The sequence below is a fragment of the Morone saxatilis genome, unplaced genomic scaffold, assembly GCF_004916995.1.
Source record: "Morone saxatilis isolate NCDOM2014 unplaced genomic scaffold, NCSU_SB_2.0 Contig0, whole genome shotgun sequence".
NCBI lineage: Eukaryota > Metazoa > Chordata > Actinopteri > Moronidae > Morone > Morone saxatilis.
The window spans coordinates 13,374,835-13,388,640 of NW_023339650.1; the positions used below are offsets into that span (position 1 = coordinate 13,374,835).

At 40.4% G+C, this 13,806-nt stretch overlaps 1 protein-coding gene across 16 annotated transcripts in view; it reads right to left on the reverse strand.

The window, feature by feature from the left end:
* Nucleotides 1-13,806, reverse strand: part of si:ch211-285f17.1 (sickle tail protein homolog) — a 104,199-nt gene that overhangs the window by 61,713 nt on the left and 28,680 nt on the right. The window contains exon 1 of one of the 16 annotated variants that reach the window (XM_035652803.1): nucleotides 2,211-2,478. The exons of 14 other annotated variants lie outside the window; for them this stretch is intronic. The gene's annotated coding sequence lies outside the window, so the exon portion shown is untranslated. Of the gene's footprint in view, nucleotides 1-2,027; nucleotides 2,184-2,210; nucleotides 2,479-13,806 lie in introns of those variants that run through there. One more of the 16 variants, XM_035652795.1, reaches the window with a different exon arrangement.

Genomic DNA, 13,806 nt, shown 5'->3' on the forward strand with positions numbered 1-13,806 from the left:
GGCCTCAGGGCTGCTCAGCCAAATGCCACTGGCCCAGGTGTGTTTCCACCGAGCTCAATGTCCCGTGGCAGCCATTAAACTCCACAGCCCCAGATTTGCATCAGCTAATACATATGGCCCAGGTTACTGCTTGATCTCCTGCTCAGATCCAGACAAGATGTGTTGTGTCTGGATACTGACGCAATAGAGCAGTCCAGCCAGGTAATCAAGTGGTCAAGATGTAACCTTAGCATCTCATAATGATAACAGACAAATGGAGGCATATGGTCAGGAGCTACTGTGTGCCTTTTGCTTGTAAAAACACTGCCAAAATCACTGTGCCTCATGTGCTAGCACTTAGACAAATAGCTTGGCTGAATCAAACTGGCAGCCAAAGCACTGCCTTCCAGTTAATAACAGTTTCCTCTGGTCTTGTGAGAAAATTGACAACTTGCTACATCAGCATAGCACAGACAAAACTTGTGAGAGACAGTCTAGTGCTGTCAAAGTGCCGGAACGAGTGATGAAGGATGAGGTTCGGGGGCTCTGGAAGGGGTGCAAGGGTGCAAGCTCATTTGTCTTCCTGACGAGGCACTCCTTTCCAACCTGTTTACCTTCCCTCCCAGCGGGGGGGACTGAAGTTGATATACTCTTTGCTGAAAGAGACACAACAAATCACACCTATCACTGAGCACCTGACTAGTAAAAAGTGGGGTTATGGAAACATTACATATTCCAGAAGAAATACAAAACATTGTTGAAGCCAAACAATTGCTAATTGATAGGCTGTCTAAGGGTGCTACTTACTTTGTATGTAAAAAAAGAACAGATTTAACAAGGAAATCTAGTTTCTCAGATTGGATGCTGCTTTGCTGGTTATTTATTAAATTTATCTGTATTTTTGATGATAGAATTTGATTTTATGGTTATAAAAAAAAGACATTTTTTTTTTGTCAAGTTTGACATAATGTGAGATTCATATCAAACACATGTGAACGGCCGTGAAATTCATTTTTTAAAATATTTTTTCCCATTTGCCTGTGCTTGGGCAGGCCAGTCTTTTCCAGATGTAAATCTACTCAACAGCGGAAAAAGTTAAAGTAATTCCAGCGGTATTGGAGAGCTCCAGACAGGAAAACAGGCTTGTTAAGAGAGTAAGGTACTTAAAATGCTACTTTATTTCCAGTGTGGTGATAAACTAGTGAAATGGTAGTCCCTAACAGGCATAGCTCTCAGATAAAAAGAGGTCACTATTTACCACAGTTTACTGCTCTGCCTATGAATCTATGTGCCATGTGAGTATCACAGTGTCTTTGAAGCTGCAAACTGACATTGATGTTCACTTTGAAGGGAGGAATGCAGTATCTCCCCGGTGGGAAAATGTAACAATCCATTTGATCCAGAGAGCAAACAGCACCATACATGGCCAAATCTACAGTCAACCTGATTTCCCATCAACTACTTTTATCTACAGATAGCATTCATCAGTGAGCTGCAGATTCATAGTTGTTGAATGAAACAGATAGTTTGTGTAAAGACTTGGTTTTGTGAAAGTGACCGTTATGTTTTCAAGTCCAGCCTCTCATGGTCTGACCCTCACCACTCATCTCCCCCATTAGCTTAATTAGACACAGCCACACACACATTAGATGGTCCCCTTTTTGCTTCACGCACTGAATGGCTGGCTGCAGTTCAAGGCACCACAAAAAAAAAAACAAGCTATGCAAAACAAGCAGCTTTCAGAGCCAGGGGAAACCATCAGCAAACAGCACACACATTAAGAACACTACACTGAATACCATTCAAAAACCCTCTGGAATTTAAAATGACATTGCGTGCAATAATAACAACAAGCCACTTCTCAAGTCATGCAAGAATATTTGCCTTAGAATACATCAGTTTGAATCCACAGAGGGAAGAGAGAGAGAAGAAAATGGGTGTTGTTTGTACTCATGTATATGACTGAGCATCTGTGCTTTTCTTAAGTTCACATCTGTGTGTGAGAGAGAGTGAGTGTGTGCGTCCTTGTATGAGATGCAGCTACTCACCTTTCTTTTCTGGCTCACTGCAATACAGAAAGTCCTGAGAGAAAAAAAACGAAGTATCGGACACAACCAGAGTGACACAAACTAACTAACACACCGTCGCAGTCCCAAACTTTTTGCTCTCTCCCGGCAGATCTGCACACTTCCCCTGCTCTCCCTCCCTCCCCCTCTCCCTCTCTCTCTTACTTCAGCACTTCCTGGGCTGCTGTTTATGCTCCAATCAGGCCATCCAAGGAACTGCCGCTGCCCATCCGCCCCCTCTCCCCTAAGCCAACAGCCATTGTTTGGCGGGGGGCTTGTCACATGTAGTCGTCCGTGTGTGTTCCCTCTTGACCAAGACCCAAAGTCTGGCTCTCTCTCTCACTCAAGAGAAGAAGGAGAAAACTACAAGCTGAAGACAGAGGATGGGAGCAATGCTGGTAGGGTGAAGAAAAACACATGGAGGGGGCTTCCTGCTTGAATGTCCTACTGAGACAGATACACTTTTCCAGACATGGGGAAAAGGGGGGTAACAGCAGTGTTGAGTAAGGGTTGGGGGTGTGTCTGGAACTTTCTCTCCAAATCCAACAGCTTGTTGTTACAAACCGCAATGAGGCTCAGCCCATCGTAGCCCCCAGAGAGCCCTCAGAGCTCTGTCTCTAAAACGAGGCGCCTTTCCCATAGTCTGCCAAAAGTTTTCACCACGATACCTCAACCCCTTCTCCCAAAGCCCCAGTCTCTAATTCACTGTTTCACTAAGCCAGCCAAACACAGCCAGGCCAGCTCTTTCCAGGCTTTTAGGTGAAATAAAGAGGGTGGAGGTGTGAGGTGGGGGTGCACGGCAGCAAGGTGAAAGGTGACATGTGGGAGGAGACAGGTTGACAGCAACACACTGAGCTTTTGTTGGTGTTGTTAACAGTTCCATGATCGCATGATAGTAACACCTTGTGGGTTGTGGAAGCGCTCAGACCAAACTGAAGACATTTAGGTGGTATAACTTGAAACACATGTTTTACTTTCAAAATAAAACTTCTGGAAGCAAAATATATATTTGGAATTAAGGTGCATTGGATTAAAAATGCTAACATCTCTTCTGGAAGTGTAGACAGACAGAGGATAGGCTTAACATATCATTCTGGTTCATTACAACTTGGGCACTTTTAATTGTTTGCTTATGATAATATTGTACTCACAAAATTTCTGAGATCATGGTGACTTGGTATGACAAAGTGCAACAAGACACTACACAGATAATCCAAAAATCAGACAGGATTTAAACAAGCAGCAAAAGTTCAGTAAAATTAACTGAACTACTTAATTTGGAGGTAAAACCAAAAGTAAGTGTACCCACAATGTCAAAAAATAATAAATCAGTGCACAACAAAACTGCATGCACAAAAAGGTAGGTTAACATTGAGCCAATGGATGAAACAGACAGTAATATTTTCACTGTTCACCTTCCAAAATAATTAGAGGGAAACTCCAGTGATCGACTATTGCATTTTTAAACTCAAAGAGCAACGGATGAACAGACTTCTAGTATCTAGTATGAGTCTATCCAAAACACCATATCCTACATTGAACTTGACAGCAAGTGCCTGGTTAACACGCACATCTTTCAAACTCCACATCCCCAATTTGTAGTGCAGGCTTTCTGTTTCTGACATCATCAGGATTATTTTTATAGGCTTTGGAGCTCTCCCTCCAGAGACAGAGAAGACATTATACAACTGTTTTCACAGACTGAGTAGTACTACTCATGATGAGTAAACTGAACTTGATGGTTAAAATCAGTGGAGAGGCCCTTTAAATCCTGTATAACAGTCTGTCTACTTATATCTCTTGCCCCACTCTGACTTCTTTTTAACAACAATACTGCGTTCCAAAAGCTCAACCATCAATTTAGTGAGTAAAATGCTATTATTAGAGATAAATTTGATTGCCTAAACTACTAAAATAAGACCCAAATTGTAATAAACTGCAGTTATCCTTAAAGTAATGCTATCCAAACTTTAAATGGACATAATGAACCTATTTATTCTTCCTTTTTATCCCCTCTACTCTCCTATAACCTGTCCTTTTTTCTGCTCTGAATGCGATTCATTCAGTCAGTCCGTCAAGCCACATGGGCAGATTGGGGTGCCTCCATGCCAGGTTGGATTCAGGAAACATTCATCTTGTTGTTTAGTCTGGGCTCCATGTGTTGGAGTGGGGAGGCCGCTCCCTCCTCTTGTGCACACAAGCACAGAAAACTCCACGCTGACTGACATGATCGAGACATTCATTGCTGTGGTTTCATTGTTTAGGGGCTCAGACACACAAAACAATAAAACTTAAAGCTGCAGTTACTACAAAACAGCCCCAACATTAAATGAAAAGATGTGCTCTGCCTCTCCCACTTTGGCTCAGGTGTGTCAGCATGGAGGCTTTGTGCATCAGCATCAATTTCTTATGCTGCTTTAATCACATAATAAAGAATGAGAAAGAGATGTTGACTCAACTGAGCAAAGAGTAATTTATGAAGCAGATAACAGGAGGCAGGTGCAATGAACTCTACACAGCACAATATTTGTATAGTTGTGCGAATGTGAAACTGTATGTGCATGTGCTCATGAATGCATTCTGGACTCATGATGCCATGAGACATAGGATATGCCTTGACATTACTTTCTTCCTGCATGAACAGTATAAACAGAACCTACTTTGACTAATCCCTTAGTGCTAAATCCCTCCATTGCTGAAAAGAGACCCAAACAAATGGAGAGGGGAGACAAAATAAATCAAAACATTTGGGATTTAACAGTGACAGAGCAGGTGAGGATTACACCTGAAGCTATTCAGTTTGGAGCCTCTGTCTGTGCCAGTCTGCTATTGAGGAACCGATCCTGCAGTCACACAGTGAATGAGCCACCTGTGTGTCTTGGAAGAGACTGCGCTTGTATAATATGACTTGAGGAAAGAGAGTGAAATGACAGGCACTTTGCTTTCAGTGACACAAATGCCAGCAGATTCAGGAAAATAGATTCAGTAGCTTCATGGTCTCAGAGACAGCTTAAAAAAATCATTTAACAGTTTAAAAGACTGGGGGGGATATAGTGCCAGGCATATGTGAAATTTGGTAAAGATGAGTCATTTCATACAAAAGAGTCGAGTTGTGACAACCTTTCTTATCCAGCATGACATGACATGACATGTCATATGGCCACTTTAATCCAGCTGTTGCATTGTTGCTAGATATGCTGAACAAGACTATAATACTGAAATGTCCATAAGGATCTACAAAATCATCAATATTCAGCAATTTTACCTGAATAAAAAGCCTTTTTTATGTGTGTTTACCATAGACTGAAAAAGTACTGTGGCATATAACAGTGAAAGGTTTTACTGCAGAGTCATTTTCACTTCAATACCCAGAACCTCAGAGTCAGTGTCTTGCTGGCTCACATTAAGTTTTTGTTTGCAGGGCATTTTTCTACCAAACTGATACAGAATGCAAAAAGAGAGGCACCAAAGTCCCTGGCTGCCATCCACCCAGATCCCACTCTAGCCCGTGGACCAAGCTGCCTTTTACATATATTTAGCCTCAAATCATCCAAAGCCCTGGTGAGCTGCAGTTCTCTATTTCAAAGCCAGTTTCATAATCTTCAACAGGGAGGCTGGAGAGTTTAGCCGATGGCAACAATGGCGCCACTGGTCGAGTATGCTCTCTGAGTCAGCGTCGAACACTCCAAAAGTGCATGAAGAGAAATCTTACTTAAGTTAATGACTTTACTGGTTTGAGAACTGTCTGAAGATGATGACCATGCTTACATTATGCAAATATAGGCATGGTCATCAACGCTGTGTACAACTTGTATGTCACAAAGGCATCTTAGTCTGCAAAGACACCACAACTCATGCTCATAACTTCATGTAGCAGCTTGGTGAATCTTCCTGCCATTATGGATTTCTGGGGAAAAGAAATGTAACAGCTATTGATTAAATAAATTAATAACAGCCTGAAGTAATGAGAATGTGAAGTGAGAGGTGTGAGATCATCCGACCCGGGTTGGAGAAGTGAATGTGGCACTATGAGGCCAGTCTGATTGTCCTGTGCCCTGCTGCAACAGTGACAGCAAGAAACAATGAGACATAACTCCGGAGACCATAACACAGAGGGTCAGTGAGGTCACATGACTGTGTGTCTGTCTGTCTGTCTGTCTGTCTGTCTGCCTGTATATATAATGGACTGTTGGCCTCTCTGTCTCTGGGTGGGTACACACACATGCCTGAATACAAGTGGCAGCATCCGTGAAGATGTGGTTGGACAGATTACGTCATAGAGAGAACGTGAGTGTATCATCCTGTGGTGAATACTGGTCAGTGCTGATCAGTCTTCAAGTCTGACAATCTCACAGATGTAAAGCAAACCACATGAATGCCAAGACTGGGTGAACAAAGCTATCAGAGATTAACAAAGCAGAGAAACAGAGTGCCAGATTCAGAGCCAGCATGCTGCAGGCGCCTACATTTTTGAAAAGTTGGCTTATGATCTAAAGATCACTGGTCAGAATCTCAGATTTAGCAGAAATACCTCAGTAAAGAAATATTTTACTAAAGTAAATCAGAAAAGGGCTTCTCAGCAGAGCAACTACTGCCCTTGAGTAAAGCTGTCACTTATAGAAGGAACAAAAGGAAACATAATGCATAGACAATGCCTTCACACTGCTCTGGTGACAACCAACACTGAGAATTATCTCTTTTTTTTTCACAGCCTACAGTTAAAAATAACACATGATGGGTTAGGTTGAGTGTCTATCTTTCTTTTTTTCTGGCTGATAGCATGTTTATATCTACATGCCAATATTTCTCTTTTATCCTGTTACATGGCCAATGAGTTATGTGCATATTTTCACAGTGGCATAAATGTAAGCGTTTGTAATACTATATGAAAGAATTGCCATGGACATTTTTGTGACAACGAAAGCAGCAATTTAATTTAACAGACTATTACAAATACAACACACACATTCATGCACATAGACTCACTTACACTTGTCAATAACCAATAGGCTATTTTTGTTATTAACAATGTGCCAAACACCTAATAATGAGAAAAGGCTAGGTAGTACTGCCGATCTGTGAATCAACAGATATTTCAGCTCATCATTAGCTCGGCCTGTTTTGCTGAGTCTTTATGGTTTTCATTTCCAACTATCAATAACCCCTTGACAGTGAGAATGTGTGAAATAGGCAACAATAATGCCAGGCTACCAGCTGGTTTTGGCGGTGAACCTGTCAGGTCAGACTCTTCTCTACTCCCACCTGGTTCCACATCTGTCCATCACTCCATCTCTATCTGTGCCTCTCATACTTCCCCTTTATTATGTAACACTTTCAAATTATTGCAAATGCAGCCCAACAAACAATAACTGTAAATACATGTTTTTGTTGCCATAGAAATGGGATTTCTACTCAGGTTTACAGTAGAGTAATACAAAGCATTTAGCTTAATTGTGTTTGGCCCATGAGTGCACTTTAGTGACGTCTGGTGCAATATAAGAATTATTGGTCTTAATATGATGCAGTTAGATTGGCCAAGAATAATGAGACTAAAATATTTATCAGACGTTTTATGTAATGTCAAAAGAAAAATTAACAAATATGCTTTCTCCGTAGGCAAGGGTTTTAGAGCTAGCTGCAGTGCTGCATCTGCTTTTCAATTTTTTTATTATGCAAAACATGTCTGCGAGGAATTTGGAGATAAAGCAGCCCTAAAGATATAAGTCATTTGCCTATCGATAAAAGCACCCTTTATTGCTACTCTGGAAAATGTTTCAACAATGAATAATTAATGATTGCGGGTTGCACATCACATTAACTGCCAGCTGTCGCATTGTGAACTGTGGGCCTTAATCAGCAACTTAGCACACCCTTCTTGACTTCCCATTGATATGAGAAACGCTCCCTGTTTGCCTGTCAAAGGATTTCAGGGGATCACACAACAACAAACAAATGTGTTATGAAATATGCAGCGCTGAGAAACATTTGGTCCGGATCACAATTAAAATTCTGTCTCCAAGAGCATAAAGAGAGCAAGAGAGGAGGGAATAAGAAGAAATATTAGTCTGACTGCTTTCGTATTACATCTACAGCATTCCTGCAGCTCCATATGGTCACAGTGTGAGGCCATCTATACATCTGCAATAAATCTTTGAAATTACAGAAACTCACAAAATAGGATTCATACTGCTTTTTGCATGCTGATATTACCCTGTGATTTTACTCTCATCTCTGTAATTTAATTATTAGAATTAATCATGACTAAATTACACTTTTTAATGAATTACTACTAATATATCTAGCAACATGTAGCTAAATTAACTTGACCTATTCTTAAGTGCATCTACTAATAAGCCGGGAAGTGTAAATTAAGGTGAAGAACACTTCATGTTTTAATCACAGCAAGATAAAAACCACGTTGTCATTCAAGTAAAACTGTGAATCTCTTGTTTGTCAAGTGTTGCAGGCAAATGCAAAATCAATCATCTTCTACTTTTCCATAATGAAATAATGTGTTTTAATTGATTTTTTTTCCAAAGCTAGAAGCTTTTTCTGAGTCAAGCTTTTAAGAGGAATCCTTTAGCATAATTTGCATACGACCCGCTCTACCTACTGAGCCCCTCTCTTAACCTAGTTAAAAGAGTTAAAGAGAGAAAAGGCTGCAGAGAGCCTTTTAGAGGCCTTGAGGAGAGAACAAACTTGGCCGGTATGAGGTGTTGAAACTTTCAGGATGTTCGAACAGGATTTGGACAGACAGTCTGCAGGGAGCCACACAGGTCAGTGTCATTACCAAAGCCCAACAGCCAAGCATCTGTTCTCTAAAAACAACAAGCCTGCAGGGACAGACACACATCCACACATCGCAACCATCACCACCCAAGAATTTCCATGCATTATCTGTCCTGATACACCTGTGCATGTGTTGATGTATTAGTGAGCTTGTGCTGTTGCCAGGGTGGGACATAGATGAAACATATTGCACTGGAGTACTAGGCTTTTCTTCCATGCAAAAAATACACACTGTGCTGTTTTCAAAATGATCATATTTGATTTCTATTCTTGTTTCACCGCCTGTTGTATAATGCCAGAATGGTTTCTGCCTGTTCTGCCTTGCATTGTCCTTTCCCCCAGTCTCTCTGGTCACTGGAAATCAAATATTACATAACAAGGGATGTTAGATAAGTCTTTCTGATGTCTATCACAAGCCATCTACATTCTTCTATTGGGTGTCTCCAAAACTATTGGTGGGGAAGGATCATGACAAATGGTTGGTCGGTTGAGTATAATTCAAGGATACAATTGCAGCCGAGAAACAGACTCCACAAATAATGCATGCAAACAATTGAGCCAAAATAATCTGATTTAAAATGTATTTCCACTGTTTCTCTCACAGCAGTATCAAAAGTGCAGTAATAAAGGGATTAAATCTTTTTATCCTGTCATTCGGTTGAATGGTCTATTAAATTTGCTCCAGCTTCCACTACTCCAAAACTGATAACATATTCACCCTTTTTGATTTAATTCTTGTGATGAATTAGAATAAACGTGGCAGAACTGGAGATAAAAGCCCCCCCCCCAAAAAAAAGAAATAAAAGTGGTGAGTTTGGAGAAATCCACTGTGCAAAATAGTATTAAACCTCCAGCCGTTAACATCAGTTTGGCAGAAATCTACCCCCTTCTCTCCCCGCAGCTAAAGCTAAAATGCTTCGTCAGTCTCATGATAGCTTTAGCTGGAAACCATGCATGTCTTACCAATGACTTCATCACAAAGCCAAGCCGTATTATTCCCCTTTTGAAAAATCCCCAGATTTAAGAGAGGTGGGGGAGGAGTACATTTGATCCCTGATTCAGTGTTTCTAGTGTTTAATACTGTAAGAATGTACCAAGGATGCTCAGAGGCACAGGGTTGCTGTCAAACTCATCTCTATGTTTCATATTTAGGGAAAAAAGAAACTTGGCAAAAAAAAGTGAAGTTTTAAGTCACAGTCTAATTGAACAAGCTGTGCTAGCAGGGATAAAATGAATAAACGTCAAATCAAACTCTTTGACAAAACCGCATGAGAGGCATAAACCTACATGGAGGACTGGAACTCCAGTGTGGGCATAATGAATCAAGTTCAACCTGAAATCCTATTAACTGTACAGCTGGGGGCGCTACATGCCAGGAGCTATTGAACTTGCCAATATGGAGTGGGAGAAACTCAACACAATTTCACTGATGTCAAAGACTTAAGTGTTGTGAGGTGTAATTATGTGAGGTGGTAGGAAACCTGCTCTCTATCAAAAGCTAAAGAGAAGGGATTCCGTATGTGGCCAGGAAGTCTGTTTTATTTCAAGTTGCCATAAGTATACAGTGCACTGCAGCAGGGACAAATCTTACAGTCGTTTGTAGTAAACAACACACATGTTCTATGTTTTACAGCTCTGCTCTTCCACATATAGCACATACACTATGAATATCAGTAAAAGAAAGTGTGGAAAACAAGGATGTAAAAACACAATCAGCTGTTAAATTAGAGGCAACGGAGAGGCAAAATGGCAAAGTCAAAGAAATAATTGAGGATAAAATGACAGAAACGGGTATCTGTCTTATGAACATATCCCCTTAATCATTTTCTCAAATTAACAGAACACACGCAACCAGGAATTTATAATTCAGTGCACATGGGTCACATTGATCTTAATGGCTTCAGAGCAGGGCGAGGGTGTTCTCTGTATCTGACAGTCATTATGTTAACTATGACAGGCCGAGACCCTGCTGAGCACCTGACAATTACAGCACAATGTCTGTCTGTTCTGCTGGCAAATGAGGTACATTTAAAATTGACTCAATTATTTTTGGTTTAGCCACAGTTAGGGCTGCACACAGTTATTAACTGGTAGGATGTTGCAGCATCTGATATCAGCCCTGTACCCTTTAAGAACAAGCACTCGGTGCACTTGCTGCTTCACACCATGATATACACCCTAAATCTCTATCTTTCTAATTCATTTATAATGAATGTGATTACTTTGGCTTTAGGGCCCCGTTGGGGCTGAGATAGGCATGGACAAGGTCTCACTGTAATTCAGGTCTATTCATTTATTAATTTGATCTAATTTTCTAGATCTTATTTTATTATTCCTTAATTGATTTTATTCTGTTTTTTATTGATTATAGTTTTAAATGTCATTCTAATGCTTTGCCTATGTAAAGCACTTTGAATTGGCACCCGAGTTTGAAATGTGCTATATAAATAAAGTTACTTTGCTTTGCATTGATATAATCCAATATCATTCATATAGTCTTTTTGACTTGTTAGTTATGAACACTATCAATCCAGTCACTATCGAAGGCCTGAAGCAGTACAGCTCATAAACACTTAGAGACTCCCACAAACAAAAACCTTTCTTGACTCCTGGCATCCATTTCTAAAAGCAAAACCACACACAAGCTTCTTAATCTGTGGAGAAACTGTAACAGTTCGCCTTTGCAAATAAACACAGTCTAGTATTTTTTGGTGAGCAAATGCTGACAGAGTTGACACATTTCTCCAACAGAGGGGAATACCAGTTTCACTTATTAGTTTCAGAATTAGACAATAAAAATGTGTGTGTGTGGGTCACACAGCAACAGTTGCTTAGAGTGAATGCAATTTATGTGTCCCATCTTGCAAACCTGAAGTGACCTGTTGCCAAAAGAGCCATTATTCATTATTTATACATTGCAGCATCAGGTATAGTAAACATAATGTAGGGCAGATTCTTGTGAAAAGCTTAGTTGCTGCTGGGAAACTGATACAGTCAAATGGGTCGATAAAACCTCCGTAACAACCATACGGGTAACTACAACTGTGGGTAAGCACATTTTTTTCACATCACATTCCACATGCACCTTTATTAAATACACGTTGATACATGCACCTGTGCAAAGTGTTTTGTGCGCCCTCAGCACTGCGACTGCAACACTGAAACATAAACACACAGATGAACCCTGACCAAGAAATGCTGCTGATGCCAACGAGAAAGAAAAATAAAGATAAAATAAGAAAAATACAGAGTATGGGCCAGCTCTGTCTGGCATTTTTGTCTTCCTGCAACTTTTTTAATTTCTCTTCTTCATCTGTCAGCCTCTCTCTCCCTCTCCCAGGACAGAGAGAGAGAGAAAAAGAGGGCTATACATCAGTGAGATTTAATGCTGCCTCATCTTGCTCAGCGCTCGAATCACATGGTGTACATCATCAATAATCTTTACGAGCCAGTGCCTTGGCTAAAACACAGGGGTAATGTGTTGCTCGTGCTGCAACCACAAACTCCCAACCCAGGCATCTTGGAACTTATTTTCAGCATGTAATTGCATCACAACATTAAAAAAGACCATTATGTATTTTAATAGGCTTCTCCGACAAACACAGGATGCTAGCTTAGAGATCCATCTCTGGCAGACAGAATGAGGCTTGGCAACATCATTTTTGACACAGATTGACCACAAGATAAGCAATTTATCTGTTATTTGTATCGTTGCATGTACAGTTTTAAAATTGGATCACAGATGAAGAGTCATCAACAAGAGGTATTGTAAGAAATTATTTCCTTTTATCCTGGTCGTCTGGTTAGCTGTGTGACTGTCACACCAGATACTGTATGTTCAGTCTGTTGTCACTTTTGGTTTTGAAAACTCGGACAGACAAGGACAGTTTTGAGGCACTAAAAGCTGCTGTTTCAGTAAAGTGGCACAGAAATCATGGTAAAGTCAAGAGAAAAATCCCAAATTACCATGGCGCTTCGGACATAGTGCTTCTATTTTTGAACTAGCATTTACTGAACAGAAAGTGAAGATATTCTTTTCCAATGTGGATATGAAATATGACATTTCCATTTCATTTTAAAAAGTTCAGGGATCAACGAAGAAGTAAACTGGGCCTCCTTTCTGTCCTCAACATTCAATAGAAACTGGTTTGTGTTGCCACTAGTTCCTTTTCCTGACCATAAACCACAACTATGCTTTCAAGAAATGCCCTTAAAAGCTTTATGCCCTGTCAGAGAACTTGGGAAGTGACCTTACAAAATGGGCATTTTCAATGGAGAAAGAAGTAGCACCCTTTACTCTCTAAACAGACTGCAAAAGTACACAAGGGAACCCACTGGAACACCCTACAACTAGAGAAAGAATGTGGTTCAACTCAAATCTCTGGACACAGTTTTGGGGTGGAGACTGAATTTCATTGTTATCTTAGCTATGATTTATATGAGGACATTTAGCCACACAGTGTCAGCTAAAGGTCAGAAGGTCCTAAACTTTTCTGACTCAGGATTTCACAACTCTACTTTCATGCCTGTCATGGCCTGTGGTAATCAAAAACACTCTCTCAGTCTCTAAGAAAGTGGACCAGAAATCAATTCCCATGATGGCATGACCAATGTTCCGGTTTAGACCTAGAAACAAAAACAAATAAAAGAATAATGGCAGTTAATTGAAAGCAGTAAAAATGTGGTTATTTCCGTAATGTGAAGCTTCATATTGATGCCAGGAATGGAGAAATCACTTATTGTAATATCACACAATATCACATGCACCTTGTTTACACTGCATTCAGCCCAATGATTCAGCCATGTTAGACACATCACATGTCCAATAATCATCTGACAGAGTATAGGAGGTAGGTTCCCTGAAGTGGATCATGTGGTCCATATCTCCACACTCGTACAACAGGCTGTCAAAATGAGTTCCAAGTATGGAGCTGGAGCCAGGAGAAAATAAGCTTAGCTTAGCATAAAGACT